Source organism: Melospiza georgiana, chromosome 1 (genome assembly GCF_028018845.1).
Source record: "Melospiza georgiana isolate bMelGeo1 chromosome 1, bMelGeo1.pri, whole genome shotgun sequence".
Classification (NCBI taxonomy): domain Eukaryota; kingdom Metazoa; phylum Chordata; class Aves; order Passeriformes; family Passerellidae; genus Melospiza; species Melospiza georgiana.
In genome coordinates, this window is record NC_080430.1 from 148566200 (window position 1) to 148585138 (window position 18939).

Sequence of the window (18939 nt, forward strand, 5' to 3'; positions counted from 1 at the left end):
ACCACCTTCCTCACTGAGACAAACTGAGACAGCAGTTAAGGAACTTTTGCATGAATTTCCAGTGCTATCAGAACATAAGCAACTGAATTAACTGCAAGAACACTTAATTACATCCTTACAATGATAAGCATGCCTCAGTGCTGCTCTAGCTGAAAACAGTCTGGAGCTCAGACCTCAGTGCCTGCCTCTGCCATTCAGTCTGTCGGCTTCAGTTTACTCATTTATAAGACAGAACCTTTGCCTATAGGACAGACAGGCTTATTCAATAAATACTTCAAGCTGCATGGGGATACTTGGATGAAAATCATTATAATACAAAAATAGAAAAATTATTTTTGTATAATCCTTTGGTTTTCAAATGAATACTGAAAGAACATTCCATGTTCAGGTAAAAGCAGAATGACTCTAATTGCAAATAGTCAAAAAGCTCACTACTACAGAACAATTTCTTTAGTGTGATAATACCTAACAAAACTTCTGAAATTTTTCAATTAACTTTTTCCCATAGCAAATATCTGAAGCTACGTGTAATGAGCAATATTATTATTCTGTGATGGATACAATTTAAATCCCAGTAGCTTAGTTCCTGTTTATACATCAGAAGAAAGATTCAGAGGAGGTTTATTTGTTTGTGGTAAAATCCATTAGAGTTGTCAACATTTTAAAATCCCTCTCTTCCCCCCTAATACAAATAGTATTTTAATTAAAACAGTTTCTGCTTTTTAGGATTGAATTTATTAAAAAAAAACCACCCACCTATGTATAAACTGGTGGATTTACCATAAGAATTACAAATCTTTTATAGATTTTGTTAAAGCTATTTTCTTATTGGACTAGCAGTTACAACACCAGGATTTCTTTCTGTTTGCAGCTGGAAGACATTTCATAAATGGCAATTTACTAGTATAGTCAGAGTGAAATCTTGGATTTGCTCCTGTTTTACAATAGAATATGACTTCAAGTGGGTCTTCCTCCCTCACCTTTCTGAAGAAAGAAGTTAATCTCTCAATGTCAAATACCACAATATCTGTTATATGCCTTTTATCATTAGAGAAATAAAAGACTCTTCCCTACTCTTTATTCTTATTTATAAACTCAATACAATTTCCCAGTGGTGTACAGAAACTTATCAGGAGCTTATGGATGTTTACATAAACTCCTGCAGAGTGAATTTTATTTCCTTAGCATCATTTCATTAATTTCTTTAACATTCTGTGTTTCTGTAAAATTTCCTACCTCAAATCAGCAGGTTCTTGCACATCTTTTTGTGCCAAGAGTGCCCAACAAAAAAACAAAAAGCAACCCAGATCTTTCTTTTCACTGGAAAAGATGCACACTGCATGGAAATACATTAAAAATGTACATTGACAACATTAAGTGTTCAAGCCTCAAGTTTCCACTATTTCATCTTGAATGTGTCACACCTCTAATCAAAGCAATTTAAACCTTGACTGTAACACAGGATAATTTTTGATTGAACTAAATACACCTAACAGTATTAGAAATGGCTGTATAAAGTGACTCTTCTGCATTACTCCTCGTGAGGATTTCGTCCTCTTTTGAAAAAATAAATTGATAATATTATTCATATTTTCCTTTTTTTTCTTTTCTTTTTTCTTACCTGTTGGTTGTCTGGCAAACAACTTCATATATGCAAAACCTGCAAAAAGTTAAGGCAATGATTGAGACAGGAATCTTATTTAATTCCTCCATCTTAATGTCCAAGTGGAATTCACTGTCACATATCTTTTCAGGTATCTTTAAGGGATCAGCCAAAATAATCAGTACATACAGAAGTTCCCAAGGAAGAGAGATCAGAAAATACTGTGAGATACATTAAATTCCTTTAAAGTTGGGCTTTGTTTTCTGTTGCATTTGTTTGTTTGTTTGTTTGTTTGTTTAATAAAGGAATAGAAAAGCTTTCTATCTTGTTTCTCTTTTATAATTTTGGGGGTTTTGAGGCAAATAAAAGAAGCTGCTCAAAAATGTACAGCTAACACCATTATGAGGCATCATCTTCTAGAACTACAATATAGAAGAAATGGACATGCAGGGCTTTCAAATTCCTGACAGTGGCTGCTCAATAGGAATGATGGCCCAAAGAGCTTTTCTTGCTCCTCTACAGGATACATTCAGAAATAGTTTAGATGAACGACCCTTTAAAGTTACTCTCCATCCACATGAAGGTAGTCTGGCACAGCTAGCACTGGTGAGGCTCTAGATGGATAAAATGCATTGCCAACACTCAGAGGCTTGTTGTGATAACTGCCATTCCTTGCAAGGGCACATATTCTCTTCCCATAATGTATTTTACATCTATTAGTAAATTCCAGACTGACAATGTTTAATGTGTCACCTGAATAATGGTTCTGTGTGCATTAACATCTGTTCTTAATGTTATGGAGAAATATAATTTTAGTGTTAAAGGGAAATATAATTTTAATCTGAATGAGGTCTGACCATATGATCACATATTTTTCAAATTAGTCAGTGTGGATTAATGATGTTTATGACAAGATAAAACAGTTTTCTGGCTCCCTATAATTATAAGTAGTTAATAATAATTCATGAAACTCCTATTTTATAATATCATATCCAGATCACTGGAGTGGGTTTAACTTATTTGGCTTCCCGTGTCTATGAGGCAATGCTGGGACTGGAGCTAGATAATTCAGTCTTCCTTTAAAGCCAAAGAAGTCAGAATAAGCATGTCAAAGCCACAATTAATCTGATTTATTATGGAAGTCTGCTTTAGCATGAGACTGACTGTACCGACAATTTCTGTTTCTCCTAGCTATAAAGGAGAGCCCGAGATTCAGATCTAGTTATATATAAGGTTCCTATATCTTTGTTCAATTGAATCCCATATCAACCTTATTAGTGTGGTTTTTTTCTTCCCTACTGCCAGAGGCCAATCATTCCAGAGTGACAGGTGTTGTTAATCCAGGTTTTTCTGCATTGTCAATAAAATAAGAAAACTTCAAAGCAAACTAAACCATTGAAAACTTACCAAGAGCCATCAGTAATCAATGAATGGAATAAATGGTTTGTGACTTATAGTGGTTTTTTTCCCTGTTAGAAAGGAAAATTTTTTTAATAATGAAGTGACAATTTCAAAACATCAGATTAAGCATATAACATTTCCCAGCGGCAAAGGAAGAGAGAGGTTATGTTTTGTTACCTGCCTTAGGACTGCACTCTGTTTTTTTACTGTGTAATTATTATAAACTTGGCATTTTACTGAATATCTCCAGTCTCACTTACAGAGCTATTGACATAAACAGTGATTAAAGCAAGTCTTTAGATGGACTCACAGTCAAACCTCTGTGACCTGCCAGCCTTCCATCTCAGGCTACACCACCAAAACCAGCACCCAGTTTTGAGCAGAAGTGTATCTGATAAAAAATTGATTCAAAAGATGTGACCAAAGAGATAAGCTTGAGTTTCACAGCTGCTATGTGTAGTGCATGGACAATGTTTGTTTCTCAGCCAGGGAAGAGGAACAAACATTGTTTTTTCTGGCATCCCAGACCCTAAGTGCCTGCGAGCTCACGTCATAGATGATGTGGTGGGATGAGCACCTGCTAGCACAGTGGGAATGTAGCAGATCAATTTCACAGTCCTGATCCTAAAGAAGTTTCAGTTGAATGTGCTCTACAGCTAAAATGCTGCCAAATGCATCAAGAATTGGCCTCAGGGAGAAATGTTGCCCCTGGTATGTCAGAGGGATATCTGTGATCAAGATATATGTGTTGCCTCTTTCCACAAGGTTTTGTGATGAGGATGCTAAAAGGCTGCAGGATATAGCAACACTCTGTCCACCTGAACCACAGCCCCAATCAATAGTATGATAGCCCCTGATCAATTGGATGCCCTTTTGGGGGTCTGTAATGGTTTGCCCCATGAGTCACTCACAGTTCTAACCCAAATATACTGCTGAGATTTGAGATATTTCTTTCACCTATATATTAGGATAAAACCAGAGCCTCATTAAAAAAATGATTAAAAAAAAAGGTAGTAAATAACACCAACACAAACTAATATTCAATACTTTTTCTATGTCAGAGGTCTGAGTAAAACAATTTATGCCAATGTGGGTTTTTTGTTAGTGCTTAAATGGGCTGCTGTAGTTAAGGAATTCCAGGTAATGTCTTAATTCATTATGGACTGTATGATAAAAGTTTATTTGATGGATGAATCAGAACAGCTTCTTAATTAAAAGAATATAAAAAAAAGAAGAGTCGAACTGCAAGAGCTTTAACCTTTATGGAATTGGGCTTTTGTTACTTTTTCTACATTCATGACTAATGAGCTCTTTCTTGAAAAGATGAGTTTTTTTAGAGATCAAAAGCTGTATTTATGAAGACCTTTTGGTAGAAAAGGGGAACTAGGAAGACAGAGTGTGTAAATGAACTATGTACATGCATATCATTAATAGTTTTGGAATGGTTACTTAAGTACAGGAGGGATTGCTTAACTGTGTTTTTATAGATGTTTAATTAATCAGTTATTATAAATACACAAAAGAAATGGGGATTGCCTCAGAGCAAGCAGAAGTGCAATCCGAGGGCAGGACTAATAATGTAATCTGATTTACCAATTGCAGTGATTTTGGAATTCCATGCAATGATTTTTCCATGATGTCAGACAACAGCAAATTACCCTGCTTCTGAAAGGGCTCTTTACCTTGTAAGAAGTAGAGGTGAGGGGAGAATTTAAGCAGTCCTTTGTTACATGTCATTTCCTTGTCTCAGCCATGACATGAGGGCTTGTTTCCATTTTGAAGTTTACTGATTTTAGCTATCAGAGTCTTGATTTTATTGTTATCTTCTTCACGCTGTGGAGTTAAAGGACACTGCCTGAGAGACACAGATGCCTAAACATAAGTGTCCATAATTTAGGATATTCAGTGTCACCACTATCTACTGCTGTAGACCAACCCAGGTCTCCTAGAGGCCCTGTCATACCTTCCACTAGGATATTTTAGATTATAAAACATTTCCTATAGCTGAAGACCATCTAGTTCCTCAGAACCTTTCTGTCCTTCAACTTCTGTAACCTTAAAATTTATAATTAAAGCTTGTTTTTCACCCAGCCTGGTCATAAGCTTCTGTTCAGCACTAGATAAGTTCATACCACTTGAAATTCATGTGCATTTCCCACAAGGAAAATTCTTCTCTGAATTGTAATGACAAGCTTATTGCAAACAGAGTAGTAGAAGAAGTCTCATTTAAATTTCAACAAAGGGAGGAACTGAACCAGTTTTTGTTTCTTGACTTCAGAAAAAAACATTTAATTTCATCTTTGTGGAAGTAACGATATGAGGGGGTGCATTACATGGGCTAAATCCATAGCAATTGACTAAACCAAGAGATGCTCTTGGACAATGGGGTTGGTTGCTTTTACCATTACACTGTTCCCATTGTCTGTGGCATCACTGTGACATCTGCAAACTGGCACAGTCTCAGACAGGTCACAGATATAGCTGGAGGTAAGAAGGTCCAGTGACCAGTCCCATAGAGTCATAAATCACAGAACAGCTTTGGTTGGAAGGGACCTTAAAGGTAACTCAGATCCAACCCCCTTGCCATGGGCAGGGACACCTTCCATAGACCAGGCTGCTCAGAGCTCCATCCAGCCTGGCCTGGAACACTTCCATAGATGTCCACCATTTCTTTGAACAACCTGTTCCAGTTCTTCACCACCCTCACAGTAAATAATTTCTTCCCAATATCTAATCTGAATTTACTATCTGAAAATTTGAAGCAATTTCCCCTTGTCCTGTAACTCCATGCTCTTTTAAGAGATCTCTCTCCATCTTTCTCATAGGTTCCTTCAGGTACTGCAAGGCTGCAATTAGGTCACCCAAAAGTCTTCTCTTTTCCTGGCTGAACAATCACAATTCTCTCAACCTTTCCTCAAAGGAGAAGGGCTCCATCCCTCTAATCAGCTTGGTGGCTTCCCCTGCACTCAGTGCAAGAGGTGTCTGTTCTGTTCTGTTCTGTTCTTTCTGTGCTGGGGCCCCAGAGCTGGATGAAGCACTCCAGGAGAAGTCACACAAGAGCAGAGTACTGGGGCACAATCACCTCCCTCATTTTAGAGATTAAGAGAGTCTAGAAGTAAAGAAATTGGCTTTCTCTCCTATAAGCTGCTACATCTGAGACTGTTTCTAAGCATGTTAAACCTACTATAACAATATATTGAGACTCAGATATTTCTAACTCATATGGACTTCTTGAAGTAAAGAAATTGATGAGGGATCCTTCCAGAGCAGACACTGACACTGAAATATGTCCTTCACTTTTTCAGTGCCCAGTCTGTGACTTCCAATTAGATCAGATACAGGGCATGCCTGTGTCAGGAAAGGATCAAGCCAGCTCTGATCCTGTGTCACAAGCCCAAGGATGGTGAATGGGAGCAGTTATCAGGCAACAGTGCTGTCCAAGCTGAAAGACTGTGCACAAAGTCAAGTGCTCAAATGACATTGCTAATGTGAGGGTGAAAACCAGGTGAGGTTTTGTTTGTTTGTCTTCTAATATTTGCTGGATGAAAACCTGGTACAATTTAAGGCTGCCTAAGAAAGTGCTACACTGATGGAACTGAAACTCAAAAGATAGGAAAATCCTTGTTTTCAGTCACTGTGGAACCATCTTTTGGACATTTTTTGATGGTGAGCCAGCAGGGGTTGTGGATGTTGTTTTCAGCAGAGCTCCTGCAGCACAAGGCTCCTTCCATGAGCATACCACCTAGCAGCCAAAATGTGTTCCTATGTAAAAAATGATTGAAATTTTATGTGAGCAAAGAATCAGCATGTAGCAATTTACATTTTTATCAATTAGAAGGTGTTTCATCCTTTAATTTATGCTGCATTATGCCTGTATTATAAATACAGGCCCTTGTTTTGAATAGATAGCATTAGGCTGTGATACTGTTTAAAGAAGAAATGTTATCCTGTTTTTAAACTACAAAGCTATTCAGATTCCTTTTCAACTGATAAACTCAGTGTCATTTAATTTATCAGTTGCTTACATAAGAGGAATAAAGAGATATTGAATGGCCACAAGATGAATATCCTTCCATTTATTTTATTGCTTCTGAGATTGTTTTATTTTTCTTTTCACATATGGAACACGATCAAGAGAATTAGCCAGGGGAATCAAAGTATTATTATTGGTTAATATTGTTGCTATTTGTATCACAGCACACATAAAGGAACAAAATATTGCTAAGAACACTGTAAAGGACTTGCAATCTAACTAGGCAAAATGTACTCATCTTGGTTTAATTTGAACAAAGGACAAGTTACTAAGACACAGAACTGAACCTTAATGGGAGCTGGTTTATAACCTTTTCTTCTTCAGGAGAGATTTAATCACCTTCCTTCTGTCAAAACAAAGGAAATTTTGCAAATGATATTTAGCAAGAGATATGTGGGCTCTCAGCATCCACTACAACCCTTACCCAAATGATTAATCATCAGCCACTGATTCCTTAGATATTAATTTGTGTTTCTTCCCCAGTATCTGGTTTTGTGTGGTGCATTAATGGATTGATGCCTTCTGCCTGTTGGTCCTTCAAAATAACGTTCAAGTATATGGCCAGGCTTAAGGAACACAATACAAAAACCAGCAAAACCTATGTAACTATTTAACTTAGTTTACATTAACTCAGCAAGAGCAAGAACTCTACCATGGCCCCTTTGCACATATGGGATTTTCCTCTATGCTTTGGCACTTTATTCAAGGGCAGAGATTGACCTTCCTGAGATGGGAAATGACACAGGGCTGACATGGAAACAGTGTCAAAGCTCAAAAGTGTCAAAGCTCTGAGTTGTTAACCACTAGTCAAGTGCTTTAACCTTATGTCCTACTTACATAGCTGATCTTATATATCTGGCAAAAGATGCAGTGTGTCAGCTGTAATAATAATCCTAAATACTTACTTCAGTCATGCTTAACGCTGCCAAACTGCCTCATAGCCTTAGGGCCATGATGTGATTTTTCTTGGGATTTGTCCATGTTTTTCTGCCCTGTAGACTATGACCAAAGCATAAATGAGCTTGCATTCATGGTTATTTTTCCTGGGTTAAGGAGTGGTCTTGGGTTCTGAGCACCTGGCTTTGGATATAACTCAAACCTTTAACTTATGCTAAAGAGTCTTATCATCCTTAATAGCTTTGTGCTCACTACCCCTGAGAGGATAGGAATCTGTTCTTTTTTGTCTTTTAGATGAAAAACTAAGCTATGTAAAATGAGAGAGGCAGATACCTAAAATTGTTTGTGTTTTTCAGTCTTTACTGATTTCTGTAGGTGTCTACGTGTTAAGTGTTCATCAGTCCTTTGGCATTTCTCAGGGAATTAATATGATTTTATTTATTTCGTCTTTCAGGAATGAGATCTTCAGCTTAAATTCCCGGTACAGCCAGGAGAGAGAGGGGAGTACTCTTGAATTATTGGGGTTTCTCCCCCCCACTATTCTAAGACTGCTATGATGAATTGTCTAGGTTTCTAGACATGCTTCTATCTTTCCATTTATTACAGATACATTTTGCATAGCCAGAATATTAAATTAGATATCCAAGTTTAAATGGGCAAAGTTGTTTCAGACCATTCTACCCTTAGCTACCATTTAAAATGTCTCTTAAAAGCTGCCACAGGCTGTAGGAGACAACTGAACACAGATGTCTCAGATCATGATAATTTGTCTAAAAACGCAAGACCATTCTTATTTCTGAGGGAAGGCTTGCTGTGACTATTTTTTATGCTTAAAGCCAATATGATCATATACCTCACTGGAAGAGGGCTGTTATAAATCATTAAGATATGATGCAGCTTTTTCTTGGAAGGAATACAGATAATATTATGAATGTACTTATGAATCATTAGTGTATTGGAGATGAAACTACACTTGTAATTAAATAAATAATTCACTCTTTGATAGTACTAAGTAACAACTGGTATTTCATTCCTAATTTGTGCTGCTAAAAACAAGGGTTTAGCAGTTAAATTTTTTTTGGTTTTTTTTTTTAGACTTTTACATTGAAGAAAGGGTGAGGACAAGGGTAGGAAAAAATGAGGGAGAGAAGAGAAGAGAAGAGAAGAGAAGAGAAGAGAAGAGAAGAGAAGAGAAGAGAAGAGAAGAGAAGAGAAGAGAAGAGAAGAGAAGAGAAGAGAAGAGAAGAGAAGAGAAGAGAAGAGAAGAGAAGAGGAGATCTGAATAAAATGAAACATTATTCAAAACATTCAAAAAGAAATGTAAATAACAGCTTGTGCTATTGTCTGGTTTTAGAGGTGGGGCAGGATTTATTATCTCATTTATTCTGATAAATGAGATAATAAATTGTGATATTGAGGCCCTCTTCTGGGACAATCAGAACATTATTATTTATCTTTAGTCAGAAATACATTTTCATTTTTTCAATGTATTTTTGTACTGACCAATATTAAACACACACTGCTGTCATTCATGAGTACCTGTACGAATCAAAAATTGATGAATGGTGATAGAAATTTACAACCTGTTCTGAGTGCAGAAATGAGTATTCAGATGTTATTTTCTTGTCCCTTCTTGCCGCTGTTCCCCTCAACATGGTCATAAGACGTGTGATGTTTTTATTTATTTAGTTACTCATCTACGTATCTTTTGATTGTGTATTTATTTTTAACAGCCTTGCAAACACTAACAACTGACATTTTTAACTTCATCAAGACTAAAATATTCCCTATCATAACCCATGCAATGCTGATTGGGAAGAGGAGGGAATAAATATGCCCTTACTCTTCAGCAAATCAGGTTCAACAGAGACTGTGGGGTATTTCCCAAAGGGAAAAGAGCAGAGGGGGTTCTGATTCATCCTGTTGCTATGAAAAGATGTGACAAATCTTCTCTGTATACAGCAAATTGCTCTCTGTTTTGGATAACTGCTTACATATTTTCTTTCTTTTGCACTATGGGATCTAAATGTTTACCAGAAGACAAATAATAAATTAGATTATTGGTGGGAGCTTGAAAGGCATTCAAAACACTCCTGTGAATGAGGGTAGTGTCCTCAGAGTTAATGGAAAACTGTCTGGGAATTTTTGCTTTAAAATATATTGTACCTGCCCTAACTATCTAAAAATAGATATCTGATCTCAGTTAATCATTTATCTATAGTCAAAGGAGAGGAATACTTACTTCTGAGGAGTGAGTCACCCTGCCCTAGGGCAGATAAATCATTCTGTATATGTTCTGCTTTTTTCTTCATTGAATATAATGAGAACCCAAGAATATGTATTAGGTTATATCTTTAACTCACATAAAATCAAAATTAAGGGAAATTAGTCCTGCATGAGATCAGATGGGGCTAAAAGATCTTAAGCTATCTTTAGTTCTACAGCTCGTGTAGGACAATCCCCTTGTCTCTCACTTCATTAAATATGTAAGAATTTAATCTCCAGATACAAACTCATTTATGGCTGAACTGTGAGGACCTTGGGAGCCGCTGTGGATTTGAAACCTGGGCAGGTTCTTGGGTATCTTTTTTGGGCAGGAAACCTTCTGGTCTCTGCAGTGTAAGGATGAAAGAGATGTACTTTTAATCTGCAGCAACAATAGCAAGTAGTAGTCATGAAATGATTTTTAGAGAATTAATTGTTCTTCATGGAGCTGAAGATTTTGTGCATCAATGTGAATATTTTCTTCTCAGAGTAATAGATTTGAAGTGTACACACTTGAAATACCTCCAAAATTATTGGCATTTGGATGAGTAATGATATGTTTGTTTCACTGTACTTCATGCTAAATTTTCCTGAAAGTACTGGAGTCATCATTAACCCTAAAGACAGAAGACCAAGTTTACATGGAGAAAAAAAGTCTTGCAATTTCCATATTTCTCACTTATGCAAAATGATCCAGTAAAAGACATTATCACCCAAGGGTCCCACCTCAGCCACAGAATCCAAACTCATTACTAATGGTTTATATTGAGAGTAACATTTAAAACCCACTGGGGTCAATGAAAAGACTTTCATAAGTTACACAATTAATCTTTGCATTTATTGTAATGCTTCTGTGCTGCAGGAGGTTTTCACTCAAAATGGTTTGTCAGAAACCCTCAAATCTTTCCCTGTCTGAATATTGAAATCCAAGTGTGCTGAAATCCTCAGACAGGTTATACAGCCAGGCAGGACACAAGGGAGCAACATACCAAAAAAGGTGGTTCTCTTCAGCTGGAAGCCAACCTAAAACAAAATGCAGAAGGCAGAGCTGGGGTAAAATATTTACCACCATGCAGAAGATCTGGTTCACCTTCCTTCTCTCCTGAGAGGAAAATAAAAAAGAAGTTTATGAGAAACTACAGTGAAAGGGATAGAGTGCATATGGATTCTGAAATTTTGTGAGGTTTCCCATGAGCAGATCATTACTTTCTCGGCCTAAATAATTTTTCCCTGTGTTCAGACATGAAGGTGCCTCTAGAGTGTCTTCTTGATTTCAGTAGGAGGTGAAATATGAGGGAAGGAGCCATTGAGCAGATGGTTTAGGCACCTAAAAAGCCATGTGAGATGTTTTTGAGTATCCACATGCTTTTCCCAACATTTTTCACTAGCAGTTACATAACCCAGCCAACAAGCATTTCATCTGAGCAAACCGTAGCATCTAGCATCCATTCCTTGGTATGTTTGTGCTAATAGGGATTAGTAGTCATCAGTCAAGGATGACACAATTCTCAGTGTGTAGAAGGAGAAGCAGAGATCTGCCTGGCTGCTCAGGCATGCCCAGAAACCCAAACAGGCATGGATTTCCCATTACTTATGACTTCTGAGCCCCTGCTCTTGACATAGGCTGTGTGGCATGCTGTGAAAAGATAACTTGATTTAATCATTTATTATAAAAGACTAATGTGAGACTCTTACTGTGAAGACAGAGAAGTGCTCTAAAAATCATATGTTTTCTGTAATACTTTGCCTAGTTTAAACTTTGGGATTTGAATTTTTAACACATTTAAGTGTGACCCTAATTCACTTCCATGGTGCTTCAGGCTCTTGGAAGCCACTAATGAACTTAGAAGTTTTATTTCTTATATTTCTGTTTGTAGCTGCATTTTACCTATTTGAGAAAATTTTTTAGCTCCCAACTTTTTCAGTGAAACTACAGAGATTCTCTGCCCTCTGGGTAGGTTGAGAGAAGGTTGGACTGAGGCTTTTTCAGGACAGAGGGTGCATAAATCTGAACGGAATGACTTGGAACTGCCTGAGGTACCTGTCAGTGTGTTCTAGCAAAGGAGGATCTAATTACTGATGTCAGTTGGTCTCCAAAAAGGTTTGTATGTGGTCCATGAAGCAAGGAGGAGGGACGTGAATCTGGACCAAACACAACAGATGATTCCTTTTATGTTTTCATATGCCAAGGCTTGGCAGCACTGTTAAAATGAAGAGACTGACAGTGGTTCCAATATAAAAGCCCATTTGCAGAGGGATTCATCATGTTAAGTCTTTTAATTTGCCTCATATCTGGCACTTGGTAGTCCCCATCCTCTTTTCCCTTCCCCTACTGAGGAGATTTCCCTAATTTAATTTAAATTTCCTTGACTGCTTTATTGGGGAAGGCTATTATATTGTCATGCCAGCAGTTGACACGGTGAGGATGTGTTGCAATGCATCACCACTCTCAGGTGTCTGTACCTTCCTAAATTTACAGTTCTTTGACATGAAAGACTTGCTTTTGCACCAAAGTGATGCTCGGTGACTTTATGTGGAAAAATATTGTCCTCTCCACAACTCAACTCCTTCCTTCTCACTTTGTGCTGTAGGTGGACACCAATAGTACCCCACCACAAATAATCCTCCACTATAGAAAAGCAAAAACTATTTAAGGAAGTGTTTGAGTTCAGTAAAATTCCATAATTCACCAGATAAAGTAAGCAGTTGCATCACATCACTAAATTAAAGTGTTGGCCAAATAGAAAAGAGCTGGGAATAGAAGGTGTCCTAAAACAACTCAGCTGATGAAGAAAATATAAGTTGACCTGCCCCTTAAGCATTCTGTGTACAGGGGAGTTTTAAAAACAGCCCTGAGTCTGTTGTTAATGTCTGCCTGAGGACATTAATTCATGTTCTCCAGATCAAATTGTGAAATTGAAAGACAGTAATTGAAAGACAAATGTTCAAATGCTAATTGAGTACTTAAAAATAACACCTCAGCCTTAGAAATAAATTTACTGGGGGAAAGAGGAAGAGAAGAACATACTTTCCAATTAAAAACAGGAGCTGAAAATCTGAAGATACCCAAACCTGGAAAATTGAATTAAAACGTAAGAGGTAGATGATTATAATTAAATTTAATTAAAAAAAAAAAAAAAAAAAAAAAAAAAGAAAGCTGTCCTATGCAGTCTACGTTTTTAATTGCTTGAACTGACCTTTAAGAAAATACTTTAGACTTCATAGCATTTAAAAGTATGAGTTAATCTGTGGGAGCCATAGCAATCCTCCACAGGGCTAAGGGAACAGCCCACAGACACTGCCAATACACCAATGGGCATCCTAAACATCCATGCCACTTTATATCAATTCTGACACCACTGGTGGACACCTCAAAGTGAATTAAGGACAAGGTAGCAAGTTTAACTTGAAATTCATTTGCTTTTGTCAGTTCACATCAGATCCTTAATGTCATCTTCACAGACATTTCATGTTTAATATTAATGATCTCTGGAGTCTCATCCTAATGTATTCTGTGAGCTCCTTTGGTAATTTAAGACTATTTCAGATACCAAAAAAACCCAAGGCATATTTACCAATGAAAGCATAAGGTTTGTTGAAGGCATCATTAGAACTTTATGTGGGCTCATCATCCCTGCGTTATTGACACCAACATTTCATTTGAGGAAGGAGCTGCAGTTAGAATAGGAACTGCATTTGTTAAAAAAAAAAAAAAAAAAGAGATTACTTCTGATCTCCTGATGCTCAGGGTTCAGTCAGGAAATTGCAATAGTGGATACCTCTTTCCATTGGTTGCAGTTCTACTGTGGACTTTTGCATGGAATTTGTAACTCCTACTCTTTATGCCTTTGTGGTTTGCTTGTTTGTTTGTTTGTTTGTTTGTTTGTTTGTTATATATTGGGAAAGATAGAGACATCTTTAATATCTATAATTATATTATTCAAGCTTCTGTCTGTCAGTTGTGGCTTAAAAAACACATGTTTATTTTCTATTAGTAAATCTTTGTGGCAAAAGAACTGTTTTAAAATACTTTCATGTTTTTGATTGTAGCCTGCCCAGAGAAGGAGTATTTAGACAGGGACTTGTAAGGTTTTCATAAATTAGCAACTTCCAGAGAACCAAACATGCACACATACATACACCCATGTTCAAAGTCTGTTTGTGTGTGAACAAATACACACACAGAGCTTTAATCACAAGGTCTGCACCCCTTTAACAGGAAATTTACACATGGTAAATTTTACTATTAGCACTCATTAATAGCAATTTGCAATAAATTTTCCAGTCTCAGATTAAGTGAATTTGTCTTCATTTCTAAAGACTGAATTAAAATTCATTTAAATCTCTCCAGAGAAATTGGTGTTCTTGATAAACATATTGTGGAGCATTTACTGTAATGTGGATTTATTTCTTAATATCTTATTCTTTTTAGCTCCCAGTTCACAAAAACTTCCTCACATGTGGCAGTTAATTTATTTGAATTTCAGCCAGTCCCAGAGGAGAAATTTGAGTAGGAAAGGTGGTTGATACAAGAGAAACATAAGCTATAAGGCAAATAGGGAAATAAAGGAATGACATGAACATAATTTGTCTCAACTGGGTGTTTCACACCTATTGTAAGGTACTCTGTCTTCTCCCTGACCAAAGTAATAAAAGAGCACAAGCCAATGCACTTGCTTATCTCTCTCCTGTCCAATTCCCCAGCAGGTTGGGCTTTAAACTATTTTTTGCAGCAGATTTCTGTTACCACAATGAAAAATCTTGTCCTTGTTGTGTTTCTTCCAACAGGGATTGCACCTGAGGGACTCCAACATTTCCCCATAAAACAAAATGACTTAATCTGATGTGTTTTAAATTAAACATGTCCAGTGATAAATCTGGAGCAGGCAAGGTCAGAGAAGCTCCCATCTGTTTTGCAGCTCTGTCCGCAGTGCAATCTCCCAGTCAGGAAAATTCATTTTTCCACCTGCTGTCAGCTCCTTTTTGTGTAATTTTCTCAATTGTGTTGCAAATCTAAGGGAGCTGCTGATCTTTGCTCCCTTGGGGCTGGGGAAGGGACTTTAACTGGTCATAGTTCTTCTGATATTGCTGGTGGATTGACTGATCAGGTGTACAAGGTATGACAAGAAAGAACCTGCCCAGCTTTGTCTCTCCAGGCAGGGAGACTTAAATACTGATAAACATGAGGAGATGGCAGCCTGGATTTCAACAGTTACTCAAGAATATCTCTAATCTGTGCTCAGTACTCTGTTGTGATATCAGCCACACCACAATGACATCCAAACTCCCTTGGCCAAAGGCAGAAATGCCTTTTCTGGAAAGGATTTGTTTTGAGCATCCACAGATACTCCAGTTACTTCCTTAATTTGCATTGTGAACATTGTTTGATGGGAGTCTGGGTCGTGAAATCGCAGAGTAATTGAGGTCAGAAGAGCCCTCTAAGACCATTGAGTGCAGCCATTAACCCAGCATTGCCAAGCCCACCACTAAACCATGTTCCCAAGAACTGCATCCACAGTCTTTAAATGCCTCCAGGAATGGTGACTCAACCCCTTGGGCCCTAATAAGAGTTTCAGTGATGGTAAAGTGTCAAAATCCATGTCTGAAAATAAGGAGAATGATGAAAATATGTTTTATATGTCTTTGTTAGGAGGTTTTTCTTTTCCTTGAGCATGAGGAAGAACTTCCCAGTGCAGGGGAGCCAGCACTGGAACAGGTTGCCCAGAGAGGCTGTGGAGTCTCCGTTTCAGGAGGTTTTCAGGTACAATCTGGACACAATCCTGTTCCATGTGCTCTGGGATGACCCTGCCTGAGCTGGGAGGTCAGACCAGTTGACCCACTGTGGTCCCTTCCAACCTTACCCTTTCTATGATTCTGTGTTTTTTGATAATCCCTCCTTTGTCAGAGCAGTATCATACTGAAGAAACAAATCCATCAATTTCAATTCAAGCTTAGGAAAATGCATTGAAAAATATAGTTTAATGTTTGGCGTGGAATTTTTTGGGGATCCTCTGAGGTCAGTTTAACAGTACAGATGATTTCAGTTATGCTTTTTCAGATAAGTCTGTGAGTACAGATGAGGAATATCACCTAAAAGAGATGATGAAAACTATGGATAAAAGAGAATAAGTGTCATCTGTACTCAAAGTAATTAACAGTTGAGAGAAATTAATTAAGCATAAGTATATGAAGCTTTGAGAGTGAGATAATGAATAATAAAATTGTATGATGGAATTGGTAGAAGGTTTCCTTTCAAGTAATACATAGGCAAATATTAGAGGATTCTTAAACTAGTAACTGAAATTTAACCACTTCATATTTCTTTATATCTCTTTTACAATTTTTTGTTTCTGAAATATAAATATCAAATGAACAATTGTAAATTGTTAGATGTAAGAATACTGTCATTAAAGTAAAAGAAAATGGTGATGATACTCATAAATATAGAAACCACAGAAAACTAGGAAGGGTGATTTCCTCACATAGCATAATTTTTAATATTTTTATCCCTAAGAATTATGAACTCAGACATCACCAGCAAGAGTGTAAGAAAGCAACACAAAACTACCAGATGAAAGAATTAGATTTTTTTTTCAGTAGTTCTGAGCCAACTTTCCTACAGAGCCATAATTCTTACTCCATTTCAAGAAACATTCACAACTGAATCAGTTTATTCCTTTATGTTTCTTTGTACCAGCCCAAGACTACTTATGTTAAGGCAATGTCAGTTGAAAAATATTTAGGTTGAATTCAAGGGTTTTCAACTAACTTGAAGGAGTCATAACTAACAAGAGATAAAATCTTACAAGGTTTGAGAGAACTTATTTCACTTCATTTCAATTGTGTAAGGAGATGATGACTTTAAGTCAAGAACAAATGTGGTTATGTTACACTTGAAAAAGAGACTCAAAAATGAGCAGACAGTAAATATCCAGAGGGAAAGAAAAGATAGAGAGATCAAGAAGAATGTCAAACATCTACAAAGGAAGATCATGAATGGTGTATAGAAAAATAAGGAATAAGATAATTTAAACAGAAGAAAAAATACTAAGCACATGTGGAGATTCAGACTGGAAATGTTGCAAGTTCAGAGTGGGCAGAAGAACCTTTTGTGGGTAGAGAATTCTAAAATCTTTGTGTACATGTGTCCATGTGTAGAGGAGTATTTGGAACATTTACATCTTTAAGCATGCATAACTTTTGTATCAACCCTGATGTGGATCAGTGAGGGCACCCAGGATGAGCAGGCCACCTTCTCATTCCAATATTTAATATAGAAAGTGGACTGACAGATTTTATCAGGAGAATTAAAAGTTCCAATCATCTTAAAATAGCTTGGAAACAAAATAAAAATAGAAGGCTATAAAATGCTTAATTATTTTCAATGTGCTCTGGGTGTTTCCAAGCACCCAACACCCCAAAATCTGAATTTTATTGTAGAGAATAGACAGCATATAATGAAAGTCTCACTAAACAGAATCCATCATAAGAACACGGAGTCAGTAACTGGGACAGTGATTGTGCCTATTGAAGCCATAATTTACCATCTCTGGGAGCAGAAATGCCCTTAGAGAAAAAAAACCTGCACCAGAGGATGCTTGATGGTAATCATATCAGCAGGGTACACACCAGTGTTCTACTATCCATTAGTTTAGATTTTGGGTGGAGGAAAACTCTGATTATCCCCCCACATGAAGACTTAGTCAGAAGCAGAAGAAAAAAGTTTTTTTTTGATTATCTATTGGTATAGGAGATCTAGGGGTTTAAAATCTTGATTCTACCCCAAATTTAACTGCACATAGAAGAGTTTCAGCAGGAAATACTGTGGGGCTTGTGTATCAGTGCAGGAAATTCAAATTGAAGATGGCCGATGAAGAATAGTTAAGCAACCTCTTTCACTTCTGCTTTTTTTTAAAGGTCTCTTTGTTGGTTAAATGAAACCTGCTCTTTTCCCAGCCCTCACAGCTGTAAGGTTCATAAAGCAATCACAACAAACAAAGGATGAATTGGTTTTCATGAAAGGTGAGAAGCGTTTTTATACTCCAATTAGCTCTCCCTAACAGGATAGTGGTCAGCAACAGAGGATAATATAAATATTAGCATCAGGTGGTGCAGCTAAAATTACAATTACTGTGATAGCAATTCAGGATGTTATTGGGAAATCCAGGTGTCTTTTGATGGGAATTACATTCTTTAAAAAATTTTATCTGATAGAGATTATGAAATATGAAATTATGATCTAGAGGGAATGTTATTGAAAAAATACTGTGGGAGAGGAAGTTTAGTTGGTCTTTATGTTGTATTTCCTTCATTTAAAGGAAAAGAATTAAGAAAATTTGTCTCACTGCTTAACATTTAAAAAATATGTACATGAGAGAATAAACGCAGATACACAGAAAATAATCACATAAAAATATCTTACTGGCAGCATCAGCTGTAACTACTATGTAGTGCCTTCTGTAACAAGCATCTAAATCATACAATTTTTAAATTAATACAATTATTTTTAATTTTCTCTCCTTTAAGAGTGATTTATGACACTTGGGTCAGGTAGATTACTTGATACCATTGGGAAGTCTTCTGCTAAAACAGGTCTCTCTCTCTCCCCCTCTCTCTCCCCTCCCATTCCAGACAAGAGTGATACACTTTATTTGAGATTTCTCTGTTGACTCATACAGGTTAAGTAGTTTTTAATTCCCAAGTTGTCAGCCCCAAGTCAGTGCTGACAGGAGAACTCATA